The sequence below is a fragment of the Heptranchias perlo genome, chromosome 5, assembly GCF_035084215.1.
Source record: "Heptranchias perlo isolate sHepPer1 chromosome 5, sHepPer1.hap1, whole genome shotgun sequence".
In the NCBI taxonomy this organism is placed as follows: domain Eukaryota; kingdom Metazoa; phylum Chordata; class Chondrichthyes; order Hexanchiformes; family Hexanchidae; genus Heptranchias; species Heptranchias perlo.
The window spans coordinates 134,896,782-134,913,483 of record NC_090329.1 but is presented as its reverse complement, the minus strand read 5'-3'; the positions used below and the strand labels follow the sequence as shown (position 1 = coordinate 134,913,483).

Sequence of the window (16,702 nt, the reverse complement as noted above, 5' to 3'; positions counted from 1 at the left end):
TAGACTCCAATGTGGCAGTGGGAGGCAGCGGGAGTGGTTCAGGAAGGAGGCCAGTGAAATTAGCCTTCATTGGCTGCTCTGGGCAGGAAGATCAGCAAGAGAGCGGGTTAGGGCAGTTGAGGTTGCTGCTCCTAAGGAGGCAGCAATAGGTGCTTTAATAGGCCTTTCAGCGCGTACTGAAAGAGGCACTGAGGATAGCCAGGGGTCTGTTCCAGCGGGATTCAAGCCTAGTTCCGGATGTGGAGACTGGGATGGCAGAGGAGTAGTGATGATTTGGAGTAATGATTGGGGGCAGGACAAAGTACATGAAAGGGGAGAAAGGAAATATGGTACGGTCGGGTAACAGGGAGCGGAGGAGACAGGAGAAAAGGGCCTGAGAGGAGTCAATGGAGAAAATAAGGAGATAGAAGTGATGAGCTTGGGTCCAGAGCGGCAGCCAAAATGCGCACTGAATGGGTTATATAGGCATAGCAGAGATTAGGCAAGACATAATAAACAGAAGACATTTATTGCCCATCTTTAATTGCTCTGAGGGTATTAAGAGTAAATCACATAGGGCTCAATTTTAGGGAGCAATTGCGGGTACATTGGTGGGGGGGGGGGCTCCGAAAATTGCGGAAATTCTGTTCGGGTTCGGAAGCTGGCTCCAACCCGCCGACCTCAGAGTTTCCCAGAGAACCATCTGTATGCACACGGGCGACCCGAAAACGGAAGTCCCACCGGCATTTGAAGCCAGCGGGATGACAGTTAAAAAGCCAAATGTACCTCATTGAAGTACTTAAGGCACTTTACCTGTGACAGATGAAGGGATTAGAAAGATTTTTTTTAACTTACCTGGGCAGCTTGCCCACCGCTTCTGATTCACGCCTGGTGAAACGCGTGAAGGGCAGGATCAGGGAAAAAGAAACTAACTAAATTAGATAAAAGGAAGTGAAAACACAAAATGAACCTACCTTTGCACCCTGCTCGGATGTCCGATGTCTCCCTCTCCAATCTCTCCCTCTTCACCCCTCTGATGTCGTCCCGATGTCCCCCTCTTAAACCCTCCCGATGTCCTCTCGATCTTCCCCTCTCCCCCCGATCTTCCACTCTCTTTCCCCACCTGATCTTCCCCTTTCCCCCCGATCTTCCCCTCTCCACCACCGATCCTCCCCTCTCCCCCAACCCGATCTTCCCCTATCCCCCCCAATCTTCCACTCTCCCCTCCCAATCTTCCACTCTCCCCAACCCCGATCTTCCACTCTCCCCCCACGATCTTCCATTCTCCAATCCCGATCTTCCCCTTACCCACGATCTTCCCCTTTCCTCCAGACGATCTTCCCCTCTCCCCCCAATCTTCCACTCTCTCCCCCAATCTTGCACTATCCCCACCCCCGATCTTCCACTCTCCCCGATCTTCCATTCTCCCCCCCACGATCTTCCCCTCTCCCCCCAATCTTCCACTCTCTCCCCCAATCTTGCACTATCCCCACCCCCGATCTTCCACTCTCCCCGATCTTCCATTCTCCCCCCCACGATCTTCCACTCTCCCCCCGATCTTCCACTCTCCCCCCACGATCTTCCATTCTCCAATCCCGATCTTCCCCTTACCCCGATCTTCCCCTGTCCTCCAGACGATCTTCCCCTCTCCCCCCAATCTTCCACTCTCTCCCCCAATCTTGCACTATCCCCACCCCCGATCTTCCACACTCCACCCCCGATTTTCCCCTTCCCACCTTGATCTTCCACTATCCCCACCCCCGATCTTCCACTCCACCCCCGATCTTCCACTCCCCCCCGATCTTCCCCTCTCCCCCCACGATCTTCCATTCTTCCCCCCCGATCTTCCCCTTTCCCCCAGCCGATCTTGCACTCTCCGCCCCCGATTTTCCTCTTCCCACCTTGATCTTCCCCTCTCCCCCCCGATCTTCCCCCTCCCCCCACGATCTTCCCCTCTCCCCCCACGATCTTCCATTCTTCCCCCCCGATCTTCCCCTTTCCCCCAGCCGATCTTGCACTCTCCGCCCCCGATTTTCCCCTTCCCATCTTGATCTTACCCCTCCCCACCCGATCTTCCCCTCTCCCCCCCCCGATCTTCCCCTTCACCCCGATCTTCCCCCTGTCGATCTTCCACTCTCCGCCACCGATCTTCCCCCTCCCCCGATCTTCCCCTCTCCCCCCACGATCTTCCATTCTCCCCCCCCGATCTTCCCCTTTCCCCCAGCCGATCTTCCACTCTCCCCCCCGATCTTCCCCTCTCCCCCCACGATCTTCCACACTCCACCCCCGATTTTCCCCTTCCCACCTTGATCTTCCACTATCCCCACCCTCGATCTTCCACTCCCCCAGCCGATCTTGCACTCTCCGCCCCCGATTTTCCCCTTCCCACCTTGATCTTCCCCTCTCCCCCCCGATCTTCCCCTCTCCCCCCACGATCTTCCCCTCTCCCCCCACGATCTTCCCCTCTCCCCCCACGATCTTCCCCCAGCCCATCTTCCCCTCTCCACCCCCGATCTTCCACTCTCCCCCCCCGATCCTCCACTCTCCCCCCCCGATCCTCCACTCTCCCCCGATCTTCCCCTCTCCCCTCTGAACTTCCACTACCCCCCCGATCTTCCCCTCTCCCCTCTGAACTTCCACTACCCCCCGATCTTCCCCTCTCCCCCCTGAACTCCCACTACCCCCCCAATCTTCCCCTCTCCCCCCCTCCCCCCTGATCTTCCCCTCTTCCCCCCTGATCTTCCCCTCTCCCCCCACGATCTTCCATTCTCCCCCCGATCTTCCCCTTTCCCCCAGCTGATCTTCCACTCTCCACCCCCGATTTTCCCCTTCCCACCTTGATCTTCCACTATCCCCACCCCCGATCTTCCACTCCCCCCGATCTTCCCCTCTCCCCCCACGATCTTCCATTCTCCCCCCCGATCTTCCCCTTTCCCCCAGCCGATCTTGCACTCTCCGCCCCCGATTTTCCCCTTCCCACCTTGATCTTTCCCCTCCCCACCTGATCTTCCCCTCTCCCCCCCGATCTTCCCCTCTCCCCCCCGATCTTCCATTCTCCCCCCACGATCTTCCCCTTCACCCCGATCTTCCCCTTTCCCCCAGCCGATCTTCCACTCTCCGCCACCGATCTTCCCCTCTCCCCCCACGATCTTCCATTCTCCTCCCACGATCTTCCCCTTCACCCCCTGATCTTCACCCTCCCCACCCCGATCTTCCCCCTCCCCCGATCTTCCACTCTCCCCCCCGATCTTCCACTCTCCCCCCCGATCTTCCCCTCTCACCCCCGATCTTCCCCTCTCCCCCCCGATCTTCCACTCTCCCCCCCGATCTTCCACTCTCCCCCCCGATCTTCCACTCTCCACCCCCGATCTTCCACTCTCCACCCCCGATCTTCCACTCTCCACCCCCGATCTTCCCCTCTGCCCACTGAACTTCCAGTACCCCCCGATCTTCCCCTGTCCCCCCTGATCTTCCCCTCTTCCCCCCCTGATCTTCCCCTCTCCCCCCCTGATCTTCTCCCTCCCCCCGATCTTCTCCTCTTCCACTCCCGATCTTCCACTCCTCTGCCGCCCCGTTCTTCCCCTCTCCCCCCCGATCTTCCCCTCTCCCCCCCGATCTTCCCCTCTACCCCCCGATCTTCCCCTCTCCCACCCCCGTTCTTCCCCTCTCCCACCCCCGTTCTTCCCCTCTTCTACCCGATCTTCCCCTGTCCCCCCGATCTTCCCTCTCTCACCCCCCCCGATCTTCCACTCACCCGCCCCCCCGATCTTCCCCGCTCCTACCCCCGATCTTCCCCTCTCGCCCCGCTGATCTTCCCTCTCCCCCCCCGCTGATCTTCCACTCCCACCCCCGATCTTCCACTCTCGCCCTCTGATCTTCCACTCTCCCACCCAATCTTCCACTCTCCCACTCAATCTTCCACTCTCCCACCCAATCTTCCCTTCTCCCCTTCCCGATCTTCCCCTCTCCCAACCCTGATCTTCCCCTCTCCCACCCCCGATCTTCCCCTCTCCCACCCCCGATCTTCCCCTCTCCCACCCCCGATCTTCCCCTCTTCCACCTCCGATCTTCCCCTCTTCCACCCCCGATCTTCCCCTCTTCCACCCCCGATCTTCCCCTCTTCCACCCTAATCTTCCACTCCCCCCCGCTAATCTTCCCCTCTCCCACCCCCGATCTTTCCTCTCCTCCCGCTGATCTTCCCCTCTTCCACCCCGATCTTCCCCTCTCCCACCCCCGATCTTCCCCTCTTCCACCCCGATCTTCCCCTCTCCCACCCCCGATCTTCCCCTCTTCCACCCTGATCTTCCACTCTCCCACCCCCGATCTTCCCCTCTTCCACCCCGATCTTCCCCTCTCCCACCCCCGATCTTCCACTCTCGCCCCCGATCTTCCACTCTCCCACCCCCGATCTTCCACTCCCACCCCCGATCTTCCACTCTCCCACCCAATCTTCCACTCTCCCACCCAATCTTCCCTTCTCCCCTTCCCGATCTTCCCCTCTCCCAACCCCGATCTTCCGCTCTCCCACCCCCGATCTTCCCCTCTCCCACCCCCGATCTTCCCCTCTCCCACCCCCGATCTTCACCTCTCCCACCCCCGATCTTCCCCTCTCCCACCCCCGATCTTCCCCTCTTCCACCCCCGATCTTCCCCTCTTCCACCCCCGATCTTCCCCTCTTCCACCCTAATCTTCCACTCCCCCCCGCTAATCTTCCCCTCTCCCACCCCCGATCTTTCCTCTCCTCCCGCTGATCTTCCCCTCTTCCACCCCGATCTTCCCCTCTCCCACTCCCGATCTTCCCCTCTCCCACTCCCGATCTTCCCTCTCCCCCCGCTGATCTTGCCCTCTTCCACCCCGATCTTCCCCTCTCCCAACCCCGATCTTCCCCTCTTCCACCCTGATCTTCCCCTCTCCCACCCCCGATCTTCCCCTCTTCCACCCTGATCTTCCCCTCTTCCACCCTGATCTTCCACTCCCCTCCGCTGATCTTCCCCTCTCCCACTCCCGATCTTCCCTCTCCCCCCGCTGATCTTCCCCTCTTCCACCCTGATCTTCCACTCCCCCCCGCTGATCTTCCCCTCTTCCACCCTAATCTTCCACTCCCCCCCGCTGATCTTCCCCTCTCCCACCCCCAATCTTTCCTCTCCTCCCGCTGATCTTCCCCTCTCCCACTCCCGATCTTCCCTCTCCCCCCTCTGATCTTCCACTCCCCCCCCGATCTTCCACTCCCCCCCCCCGCTGATCTTCCACTCCCCCCCCGATCTTCCACTCTCCCCCCGCTGATCTTCCCCTCTTCCACCCTGATCTTCCACTCCCCCCCGCTGATCTTCCCCTCTTCCACCCTGATCTTCCACTCCCCCCCGCTGATCTTCCCCTCTCCCACTCCCGATCTTCCCTCTCCCCACTCTGATCTTCCACTCCCCCCTCTGATCTTCCACTCTCGCCCCCGATCTTCCACTCTCGCCCCCGATCTTCCACTCTCGCCCCCGATCTTCAACTCTCCCACCCGATCTTCCACTCTCGCCCCCGATCTTCCACTCTCGCCCCCGATCTTCCACTCCCGCCCCCGATCTTCCACTCTCGCTCCCGATCTTCCACTCCCGCCCCCGATCTTCCACTCCCGCCCCCGATCTTCCACTCTCGCCCCCGATCTTCCACTCCCGCTCCCGATCTTCCACTCCCGCCCCCGATCTTCCACTCCCGCCCCCGATCTTCCACTCTCGCCCCCGATCTTCCACTCCCGCCCCCGATCTTCCACTCTCGGCCCCGATCTTCCACTCTCGCCCCCGATCTTCCACTCTCGCTCCCGATCTTCCACTCCCGCCCCCGATCTTCCACTCCTGCCCCCGATCTTCCACTCTCGCCCCCGATCTTCCACTCTCGCCCCCGATCTTCCCCTCTCGCCCCCGATCTTCCACTCTCGCCCCCGATCTTCCACTCTCGCCCCCGATCTTCCACTCTCGCCCCCGATCTTCCACTCTCGCCCCCGATCTTCCACTCCCCCCCCGATCTTCCACTCTCGCCCCCGATCTTCCCTTCTCCCCTTCCCGATCTTCCCCTCTTCCACCCTGATCTTCCACTCCCCTCCGCTGATCTTCCCCTCTCCCACCCCCGATCTTTTCTCTCCCCCCTTTGATCTTCCACTCACCCCCCGATCTTCCACTCCCCCCCCCGCTGATCCTCCACTCCCGCCCCCGATCTTCCACTCTCGCCCCCGATCTTCCACTCTCGCCCCCGATCTTCCACTCTCGCCCCCGATCTTCCACTCACCCCCCGATCTTCCACTCCCCCCCCCGCTGATCCTCCACTCCCGCCCCCGATCTTCCACTCTCGCCCCCGATCGTCCACTCTCGCCCCCGATCCTCCACTCCCGCCCCCGATCTTCCACTCCCGCCCCCGATCTTCCACTCTCGCCCCCGATCCTCCACTCCCGCCCCCGATCTTCCACTCCCGCCCCCGATCTTCCACTCCCGCCCCCGATCTTCCACTCTCGCCCCCGATCTTCCACTCCCGCCCCCGATCTTCCACTCCCGCCCCCGATCTTCCACTCTCGCCCCCGATCTTCCACTCCCGCCCCCGATCTTCCACTCTCGCCCCCGATCTTCCACTCTCGCCCCCGATCTTCCACTCCCCCCACGATCTTCCACTCTCGCCCCCGATCTTCCACTCTCGCCCCCGATCTTCCACTCCTGCCCCCGATCTTCCACTCTCGCCCCCGAACTTCCACTCTCGCCCCCGATCTTCCACTCTCGCCCCCGATCTTCCACTCTCGCCCCCGATCTTCCACTCCCGCCCCCGATCTTCCACTCTCGCCCCCGAACTTCCACTCTCGCCCCCGATCTTCCACTCTCGCCCCCGATCTTCCACTCTCGCCCCCGAACTTCCACTCTCGCCCCCGATCTTCCACTCTCGCCCCCGATCCTCCACTCCCCCCCCCGATCTTCCACTCTCGCCCCCGATCTTCCACTCTCCCCCCCGATCTTCCACTCTCGCCCCCGATCTTCCACTCCCCCCCCGATCTTCCACTCTCGCCCCCGATCTTCCACTCCCGCCCCCGATCTTCCACTCTCGCCCCCGATCTTCCACTCCCGCCCCCGATCTTCCACTCTCGCCCCCGATCTTCCACTCCCGCCCCCGATCTTCCACTCTCGCCCCCGATCTTCCACTCTCGCCCCCGAACTTCCACTCTCGCCCCCGATCCTCCACTCTCGCCCCCGATCTTCCACTCCCCCCCCGATCTTCCACTCTCGCCCCCGATCTTCCACTCTCGCCCCCGATCTTCCACTCCCCCCCCCGATCTTCCACTCCCCCCCCGATCTTCCACTCTCGCCCCCGATCTTCCACTCCCGCCCCCGATCTTCCACTCTCGCCCCCGATCTTCCACTCTCGCCCCCGATCTTCCACTCTCGCCCCCGAACTTCCACTCTCGCCCCCGATCTTCCACTCCCCCCCCGATCTTCCACTCCCGCCCCCGATCTTCCACTCTCGCCCCCGATCTTCCACTCTCGCCCCCGATCTTCCACTCTCGCCCCCGATCTTCCACTCCCCCCCCGATCTTCCACTCCCGCTCCCGATCTTCCACTCCCCCCCCGATCTTCCACTCCCCCCCCCGATCTTCCACTCTCGCCCCCGATCTTCCACTCTCGCCCCCGATCTTCCACTCTCGCCCCCGATCTTCCACTCCCGCTCCCGATCTTCCACTCCCCCCCCCGATCTTCCACTCTCGCCCCCGATCTTCCACTCTCGCCCCCGATCTTCCACTCCCCCCCCCGATCTTCCACTCCCGCTCCCGATCTTCCACTCTCGCCCCCGATCTTCCACTCCCGCCCCCGATCTTCCACTCTCGCCCCCGATCTTCCACTCCCCCCCCGATCTTCCACTCCCCCCCCCGATCTTCCACTCCCGCTCCCGATCTTCCACTCTCGCCCCCGATCTTCCACTCTCGCCCCCGATCTTCCACTCCCGCCCCCGATCTTCCACTCTCGCCCCCGATCTTCCACTCTCGCCCTCTGATCTTCCACTCTCGCCCCCGATCTTCCACTCTCGCTCCCGATCTTCCACTCTCGCCCCCGATCTTCCACTCTCGCCCCCGATCTTCCCCTCTCCCAGCCCCGATCTTCCCCTCACCCACCCACGATCTTCCCCTCTCCCACCCCCGATCTTCCCCTCTTCCACCCTGATCTTCCACTCCCCTCCGCTGATCTTCCCCTCTCCCACCCCCGATCTTTCCTCTCCCCCCTTTGATCTTCCACTCACCCCCCGATCTTCCACTCCCCCCCCCGCTGATCCTCCACTCCCGCCCCCGATCTTCCACTCTCGCCCCCGATCTTCCACTCTCGCCCCCGATCTTCCACTCTCGCCCCCGATCTTCCACTCTCGCCCCCGATCTTCCACTCTCGCCCCCGATCTTCCACTCCCCCCCCGATCTTCCACTCTCGCCCCCGATCCTCCACTCCCGCCCCCGATCTTCCACTCTCGCCCCCGATCTTCCACTCCCCCCCCGATCTTCCACTCTCGCCCCCGATCCTCCACTCCCGCCCCCGATCTTCCACTCTCGCCCCCGATCTTCCACTCCCCCCCCGATCTTCCACTCTCGCCCCCGATCTTCCACTCCCGCCCCCGATCTTCCACTCTCGCCCCCGATCTTCCACTCTCGCCCCCGATCTTCCACTCTCGCCCCCGAACTTCCACTCTCGCCCCCGATCTTCCACTCCCGCCCCCGATCTTCCACTCTCGCCCCCGATCTTCCACTCTCGCCCCCGATCTTCCACTCTCGCCCCCGAACTTCCACTCTCGCCCCCGATCTTCCACTCTCGCCCCCGATCTTCCACTCTCGCCCCCGATCTTCCACTCCCACTCCCGATCTTCCACTCTCGCCCCCGATCTTCCACTCTCGCCCCCGATCTTCCACTCTCGCCCCCGATCTTCCACTCCCGCCCCCGATCTTCCACTCCCGCCCCCGATCTTCCACTCTCGCCCCCGATCTTCCACTCCCACTCCCGATCTTCCACTCTCGCCCCCGATCTTCCACTCTCGCCCCCGATCTTCCACTCTCGCCCCCGATCCTCCACTCCCGCCCCCGATCTTCCACTCTCGCCCCCGATCTTCCACTCCCCCCCCGATCTTCCACTCTCGCCCCCGATCTTCCACTCTCGCCCCCGATCTTCCACTCCCGCCCCCGATCTTCCACTCTCGCCCCCGATCTTCCACTCTCGCCCCCGATCTTCCACTCTCGCCCCCGAACTTCCACTCTCGCCCCCGATCTTCCACTCCTGCCCCCGATCTTCCACTCTCGCCCCCGATCTTCCACTCCCGCCCCCGATCTTCCACTCTCGCCCCCGATCTTCCACTCTCGCCCCCGATCTTCCACTCTCGCCCCCGAACTTCCACTCTCGCCCCCGATCTTCCACTCTCGCCCCCGATCTTCCACTCTCGCCCCCGATCTTCCACTCCCGCTCCCGATCTTCCACTCTCGCCCCCGATCTTCCACTCTCGCCCCCGATCTTCCACTCTCGCCCCCGATCTTCCACTCCCGCCCCCGATCTTCCACTCTCGCCCCCGATCTTCCCCTCTCCCACCCCCGATCTTCCACTCCCGCCCCCGATCTTCCACACTCGCCCCCGATCTTCCACACTCGCCCCCGATCTTCCACCCCCCCCCGATCTTCCCCTCTCCCACCCCCGATCTTCCACTCTCGCCACCGATCTTCCACTCCCGCCCCCGATCTTCCACTCCTGCCCCCGATCTTCCACTCTCGCCCCCGATCTTCCCCTCTCCCACCCCCGATCTTCCACTCTCGCCCCCGATCTTCCACTCTCGCCCCCGATCTTCCACTCCCGCCCCCGATCTTCCACTCTCGCCCCCGATCTTCCCTTCTCCCCTTCCCGATCTTCCCCTCTCCCACCCCCGATTTTCCCCTCTCCCACTCCCGATCTTCCCTCTCCCCACTCTGATCTTCCACTCCCCCCCCGATCTTCCACTCCTCCCCCAATATTCCACTCCCCCCACCGCTGATCTTCCACTCCCCCCCCGATCTTCCACTCCCCCCCGCTGATCTTCCACTCCCCCCACCGCTGATCTTCCACTCCCCCCCCGCTGATCTTCCACTCCCGCCACCGATCTTCCACTCCCGCCCCCGATCTTCCACTCCCGCCCCCGATCTTCCACTCCCGCCCCCGATCTTCCACTCTCGCCCCCGATCTTCCACTCCCACCCCCGATCTTCCACTCTCGCCCCCGAACTTCCACTCTCGCCCCCGATCTTCCACTCCCCCCCCGATCTTCCACTCTCGCCCCCGATCTTCCACTCCCGCCCCCGATCTTCCACTCTCGCCCCCGATCTTCCACTCTCGCCCCCGAACTTCCACTCTCGCCCCCGATCTTCCACTCCCCCCCCGATCTTCCACTCTCGCCCCCGATCTTCCACTCCCGCCCCCGATCTTCCACTCTCGCCCCCGATCTTCCACTCTCGCCCCCGATCTTCCACTCTCGCCCCCGATCTTCCACTCTCGCCCCCGATCTTCCACTCTCGCCCCCGATCTTCCACTCCCGCCCCCGATCTTCCACTCTCGCCCCCGATCTTCCACTCCCCCCCCGATCTTCCACTCTCGCCCCCGATCTTCCACTCTCGCCCCCGATCTTCCACTCTCGCCCTCTGATCTTCCACTCTCGCCCCCGATCTTCCACTCTCGCCCCCGATCTTCCACTCTCGCTCCCGATCTTCCACTCTCGCTCCCGATCTTCCACTCTCGCCCCCGATCTTCCCCTCTCCCAGCCCCGATCTTCCCCTCACCCACCCACGATCTTCCCCTCTCCCACCCCCGATCTTCCCCTCTTCCACCCTGATCTTCCACTCCCCTCCGCTGATCTTCCCCTCTCCCACCCCCGATCTTTCCTCTCCCCCCTTTGATCTTCCACTCACCCCCCGATCTTCCACTCCCCCCCCCGCTGATCCTCCACTCCCGCCCCCGATCTTCCACTCTCGCCCCCGATCTTCCACTCTCGCCCCCGATCTTCCACTCTCGCCCCCGATCTTCCACTCTCGCCCCCGATCTTCCACTCCCGCCCCCGATCTTCCACTCTCGCCCCCGATCTTCCACTCTCGCCCCCGATCTTCCCCTCTCCCACCCCCGATCTTCCACTCTCGCCCCCGATCTTCCACTCTCGCCCCCGATCTTCCACTCTCGCCCCCGATCTTCCCTTCTCCCCTTCCCGATCTTCCCCTCTCCCACCCCCGATTTTCCCCTCTCCCACTCCCGATCTTCCCTCTCCCCACTCTGATCTTCCACTCCCCCCCCGATCTTCCACTCCTCCCCCAATATTCCACTCCCCCCACCGCTGATCTTCCACTCCCCCCCCGATCTTCCACTCCTCCCCCGATCTTCCACTCCTCCCCCAATATTCCACTCCCCCCACCGCTGATCTTCCACTCCCCCCCCGATCTTCCACTCCCCCCCGCTGATCTTCCACTCCCCCCACCGCTGATCTTCCACTCCCCCCCCGCTGATCTTCCACTCCCGCCACCGATCTTCCACTCCCGCCCCCGATCTTCCACTCCCGCCCCCGATCTTCCCCTCTCGCCCCCGATCTTCCACTCCCGCCCCCGATCTTCCACTCTCGCCCCCGATCTTCCACTCTCGCCCCCGATCTTCCACTCTCGCCCCCGATCTTCCACTCTCGCCCCCGATCTTCCACTCTCGCCCCCGATCTTCCACTCCCGCCCCCGATCTTCCACTCCCGCCCCCGATCTTCCACTCCCGCCCCCGATCTTCCACTCTCGCCCCCGATCTTCCACTCCCGCCCCCGATCTTCCACTCTCGCCCCCGATCTTCCACTCTCGCCCCCGATCTTCCACTCCCGCCCCCGATCTTCCACTAACCCCCCGATCTTCCACTCCCGCCCCCGATCTTCCACTCCCGCCCCCGATCTTCCACTCTCGCCCCCGATCTTCCACTCTCGCCCCCGATCTTCCACTCTCGCCCCCGATCTTCCACTCTCGCCCCCGATCTTCCACTCTCGCCCCCGATCTTCCACTAACCCCCCGATCTTCCACTCTCGCCCCCGATCTTCCACTCTCGCCCCCGATCTTCCACTCTCGCCCCCGATCTTCCACTCTCGCCCCCGATCTTCCACTCTCGCCCCCGATCTTCCACTCTCGCCCCCGATCTTCCACTCTCGCCCCCGATCTTCCCTTCTCCCCTTCCCGATCTTCCCCTCTCCCACCCCCGATCTTCCCCTCTTCCACCCTGATCTTCCACTCCCCTCCGCTGATCTTCCCCTCTCCCACCCCCGATCTTTCCTCTCCCCCCTTTGATCTTCCACTCTCACTCCCGATCTTCCACTCCCACTCCCGATCTTCCACTCTCGCCCCCGATCTTCCACTCCCGCCCCCGATCTTCCACTCTCGCCCCCGATCTTCCACTCTCGCCCCCGATCTTCCACTCTCGCCCCCGATCTTCCACTCTCGCCCCCGATCTTCCCCTCTCCCACCCCCGATTTTCCCCTCTCCCACTCCCGATCTTCCCTCTCCCCACTCTGATCTTCCACTCCCCCCCCGATCTTCCACTCCTCCCCCAATATTCCACTCCCCCCACCGCTGATCTTCCACTCCCCCCCCGATCTTCCACTCCCCCCCGCTGATCTTCCACTCCCCCCACCGCTGATCTTCCACTCCCCCCCCCGCTGATCTTCCACTCCCGCCACCGATCTTCCACTCCCGCCCCCGATCTTCCACTCTCGCCCCCGATCTTCCACTCCCGCCCCCGATCTTCCCCTCTCGCCCCCGATCTTCCACTCTCGCCCCCGATCTTCCACTCCCGCCCCCGATCTTCCACTCTCGCCCCCGATCTTCCACTCTCGCCCCCGATCTTCCACTCTCGCCCCCGATCTTCCACTCTCGCTCCCGATCTTCCACTCTCGCCCCCGATCTTCTACTCTCGCCCCCGATCTTCCCCTCTCGCCCCCGATCTTCCACTCTCGCCCCCGATCTTCCACTCTCGCCCCCGATCTTCCACTCTCGCCCCCGATCTTCCACTAACCCCCCGATCTTCCACTCTCGCCCCCGATCTTCCACTCTCGCCCCCGATCTTCCACTCTCGCCCCCGATCTTCCCCTCTCGCCCCCGATCTTCCCCTCTCGCCCTCTGATCTTCCACTCTCCCACCCAATCTTCCCTTCTCCCCTTCCCGATCTTCCCCTCACCCACCCCCGATCTTCCCCTCTCCCACCCCCGATCTTCCCCTCTTCCACCCTGATCTTCCACTCCCCTCCGCTGATCTTCCCCTCTCCCACCCCCGATCTTTCCTCTCCCCCCTTTGATCTTCCACTCACCCCCCGATCTTCCACTCCCCCCCCCGCTGATCCTCCACTCCCACTCCCGATCTTCCACTCTCGCCCCCGATCTTCCACTCTCGCCCCCGATCTTCCACTCTCGCCCCCGATCTTCCACTCTCGCCCCCGATCTTCCACTCTCGCCCCCGATCTTCCACTCTCGCCCCCGATCTTCCACTCCCGCCCCCGATCTTCCACTCTCGCCCCCGATCTTCCACTCCCGCCCCCGATCTTCCACTCTCGCCCCCGATCTTCCACTCTCGCCCCCGATCTTCCACTCTCGCCCCCGATCTTCCACTCCCGCCCCCGATCTTCCACTCTCGCCCCCGATCTTCCACTCCCGCCCCCGATCTTCCACTCTCGCCCCCGATCTTCCACTCCCCCCCCGATCTTCCACTCCCGCCCCCGATCCTCCACTCCCGCCCCCGATCTTCCACTCTCGCCCCCGATCTTCCACTCTCGCCCCCGATCTTCCACTCTCGCCCCCGATCTTCCACTCTCGCCCCCGATCTTCCACTCCCCCCCCGATCTTCCTCTCCCACTCCCGATCTTCCACTCCCGCCCCCGATCTTCCACTCCCGCCCCCGATCTTCCACTCCCGCCCCCGATCTTCCACTCTCGCCCCCGATCTTCCACTCTCGCCCCCGATCTTCCACTCTCGCCCCCGATCTTCCACTCTCGCCCCCGATCTTCCACTCTCGCCCCCGATCTTCCACTCTCGTCCCCGATCTTCCACCCCCCCCGATCTTCCACTCTCGCCCCCGATCTTCCACTCCTGCCCCCGATCTTCCACTCCCCCCCGATCTTCCACTCTCGCCCCCGATCTTCCACTCCTGCCCCCGATCTTCCACTCTCGCCCCCGATCTTCCACTCTCGCCCCCGATCTTCCACTCTCGCCCCCGATCTTCCCTTCTCCCCTTCCCGATCTTCCCCTCTCCCACCCCCGATTTTCCCCTCTCCCACTCCCGATCTTCCCTCTCCCCACTCTGATCTTCCACTCCCCCCCCGATCTTCCACTCCCCCCCCGATCTTCCACTCCCCCCCGCTGATCTTCCACTCCCCCCACCGCTGATCTTCCACTCCCCCCCCGCTGATCTTCCACTCCCGCCCCCGATCTTCCACTCCCGCCCCCGATCTTCCACTCCCGCCCCCGATCTTCCACTCTCGCCCCCGATCTTCCACTCTCGCCCCCGATCTTCCACTCCCCCCACGATCTTCCACTCTCGCCCCCGATCTTCCACTCTCGCCCCCGATCTTCCACTCTCGCCCCCGATCTTCCACTCTCGCTCCCGATCTTCCACTCTCGCCCCCGATCTTCCACTCTCGCCCCCGATCTTCCACTCTCGCCCCCGATCTTCCACTCTCGCCCCCGATCTTCCACTCTCCCACCCGATCTTCCACTCTCACTCCCGATCTTCCACTCCCCCCCGATCTTCCACTCTCGCCCCCGATCTTCCACTCTCACTCCCGATCTTCCACTCCCCCCCGATCTTCCACTCTCGCCCCCGATCTTCCACTCTCGCCCCCGATCTTCCACTCCCGCCCCCGATCTTCCACTCTCACTCCCGATCTTCCACTCCCCCCCGATCTTCCACTCTCGCCCCCGATCTTCCACTCTCGCCCCCGATCTTCCACTCCCGCCCCCGATCTTCCACTCTCACTCCCGATCTTCCACTCCCCCCCGATCTTCCACTCTCGCCCCCGATCTTCCACTCTCGCCCCCGATCTTCCACTCCCGCCCCCGATCTTCCACTCTCACTCCCGATCTTCCACTCCCCCCCGATCTTCCACTCTCGCCCCCGATCTTCCACTCTCGCCCCCGATCTTCCACTCTCGCCCCCGATCTTCCACTCTCGCCCCCGAACTTCCACTCTCGCCCCCGATCTTCCACTCTCGCCCCCGATCCTCCACTCCCCCCCCCGATCTTCCACTCCCCCCCCGATCTTCCACTCTCGCCCCCGATCTTCCACTCTCACTCCCGATCTTCCACTCCCCCCCGATCTTCCACTCTCGCCCCCGATCTTCCACTCTCGCCCCCGATCTTCCACTCCCGCCCCCGTTCTTCCACTCTCGCCCCCGATCTTCCACTCTCGCCCCCGATCTTCCACTCTCGCCCCCGAACTTCCACTCTCGCCCCCGATCTTCCACTCTCGCCCCCGATCTTCCACTCTCCCCCCGCTGATCTTCCACTCTCGCCCCCGATCTTCCACTCCCCCCCCGATCTTCCCCTCTCGCCCCCGATCTTCCACTCTCGCCCCCGATCTTCCACTCCCGCCCCCGATCTTCCACTCTCGCCCCCGATCTTCCACTCTCGCCCCTGATCTTCCACTCTCCCCCCGATCTTCCACTCCCGCCCCCGATCTTCCACTCTCGCCCCCGATCTTCCACTCTCGCCCCTGATCTTCCCCTCTTCCACCCCGATCTTACACTCTCCCACCCAATCTTCCACTCCCCCCCGATCTTCCCTTCTCCCCTTCCCGATCTTCCCCTCTCCCACCCCCGATCTTTCCTCTCCTCCCGCTGATGTTCCCCTCTCCCACCCCCGATCTTTCCTCTCCTCCCGCTGATGTTCCCCTCTCCCACCCCCGATCTTTCCTCTCCTCCCGCTGATGTTCCCCTCTCCCACCCCCGATCTTCCACTCTCGCCCCCGATCTTCCACTCTCGCCCCCGATCTTCCACTCTCGCCCCCGATCTTCCACTCCCCCCCCGATCTTCCCCTCTCCCGCCCCCGATCTTCCACTCTCCCACCCAATCTTCCCCTCTTCCACCCTGATCTTCCACTCCCCCCCGCTGATCTTCCCCTCTCCCACTCCCGATCTTCCCTCTCCCCCCTCTGATCTTCCACTCCCCCCCCCGATCTTCCACTCCCCCCCCCCCGCTGATCTTCCACTCTCGCCCCCGATCTTCCACTCTCCCACCTAATCTTCCCTTCTCCCCTTCCCAATCTTCCACTCTCCCACCCAATCTTCCACTCTCCCACCCAATCTTCCACTCTCCCACCCAATCTTCCACTCTCCCACCCAATCTTCCCTTCTCCCCTTCCCGATCTTCCACTCTCCCACCCAATCTTCCACTCTCGCCCCCGATCTTCCACTCTCCCACCCGATCTTCCACTCTCCCACCCAATCTTCCACTCTCCCACCCAATCTTCCACTCTCCCACCCAATCTTCCCTTCTCCCCTTCCCGATCTTCCCCTCTTCCACCCCGATCTTCCCCTCTCCCACCCCCGATCTTCCCTTCTCCCCACTCTGATCTTCCCCTCTTCCACCCTGATCTTCCCCTCTCCCACTCCCGATCTTCCCTCTCCCCACTCTGATCTTCCACTCCCCCCCCGATCTTCCACTCCTCCCCCAATATTCCACTCCCCCCACCGCTGATCTTCCACTCCCCCCC

At 63.5% G+C, this 16,702-nt stretch overlaps 1 protein-coding gene across 1 annotated transcript in view; it reads right to left on the bottom strand.

Moving 5' to 3' along the window:
• Positions 1 to 16,702, bottom strand: part of lrrc73 (leucine rich repeat containing 73) — a 137,714-nt gene that overhangs the window by 40,672 nt on the left and 80,340 nt on the right. The window lies entirely within an intron of this gene.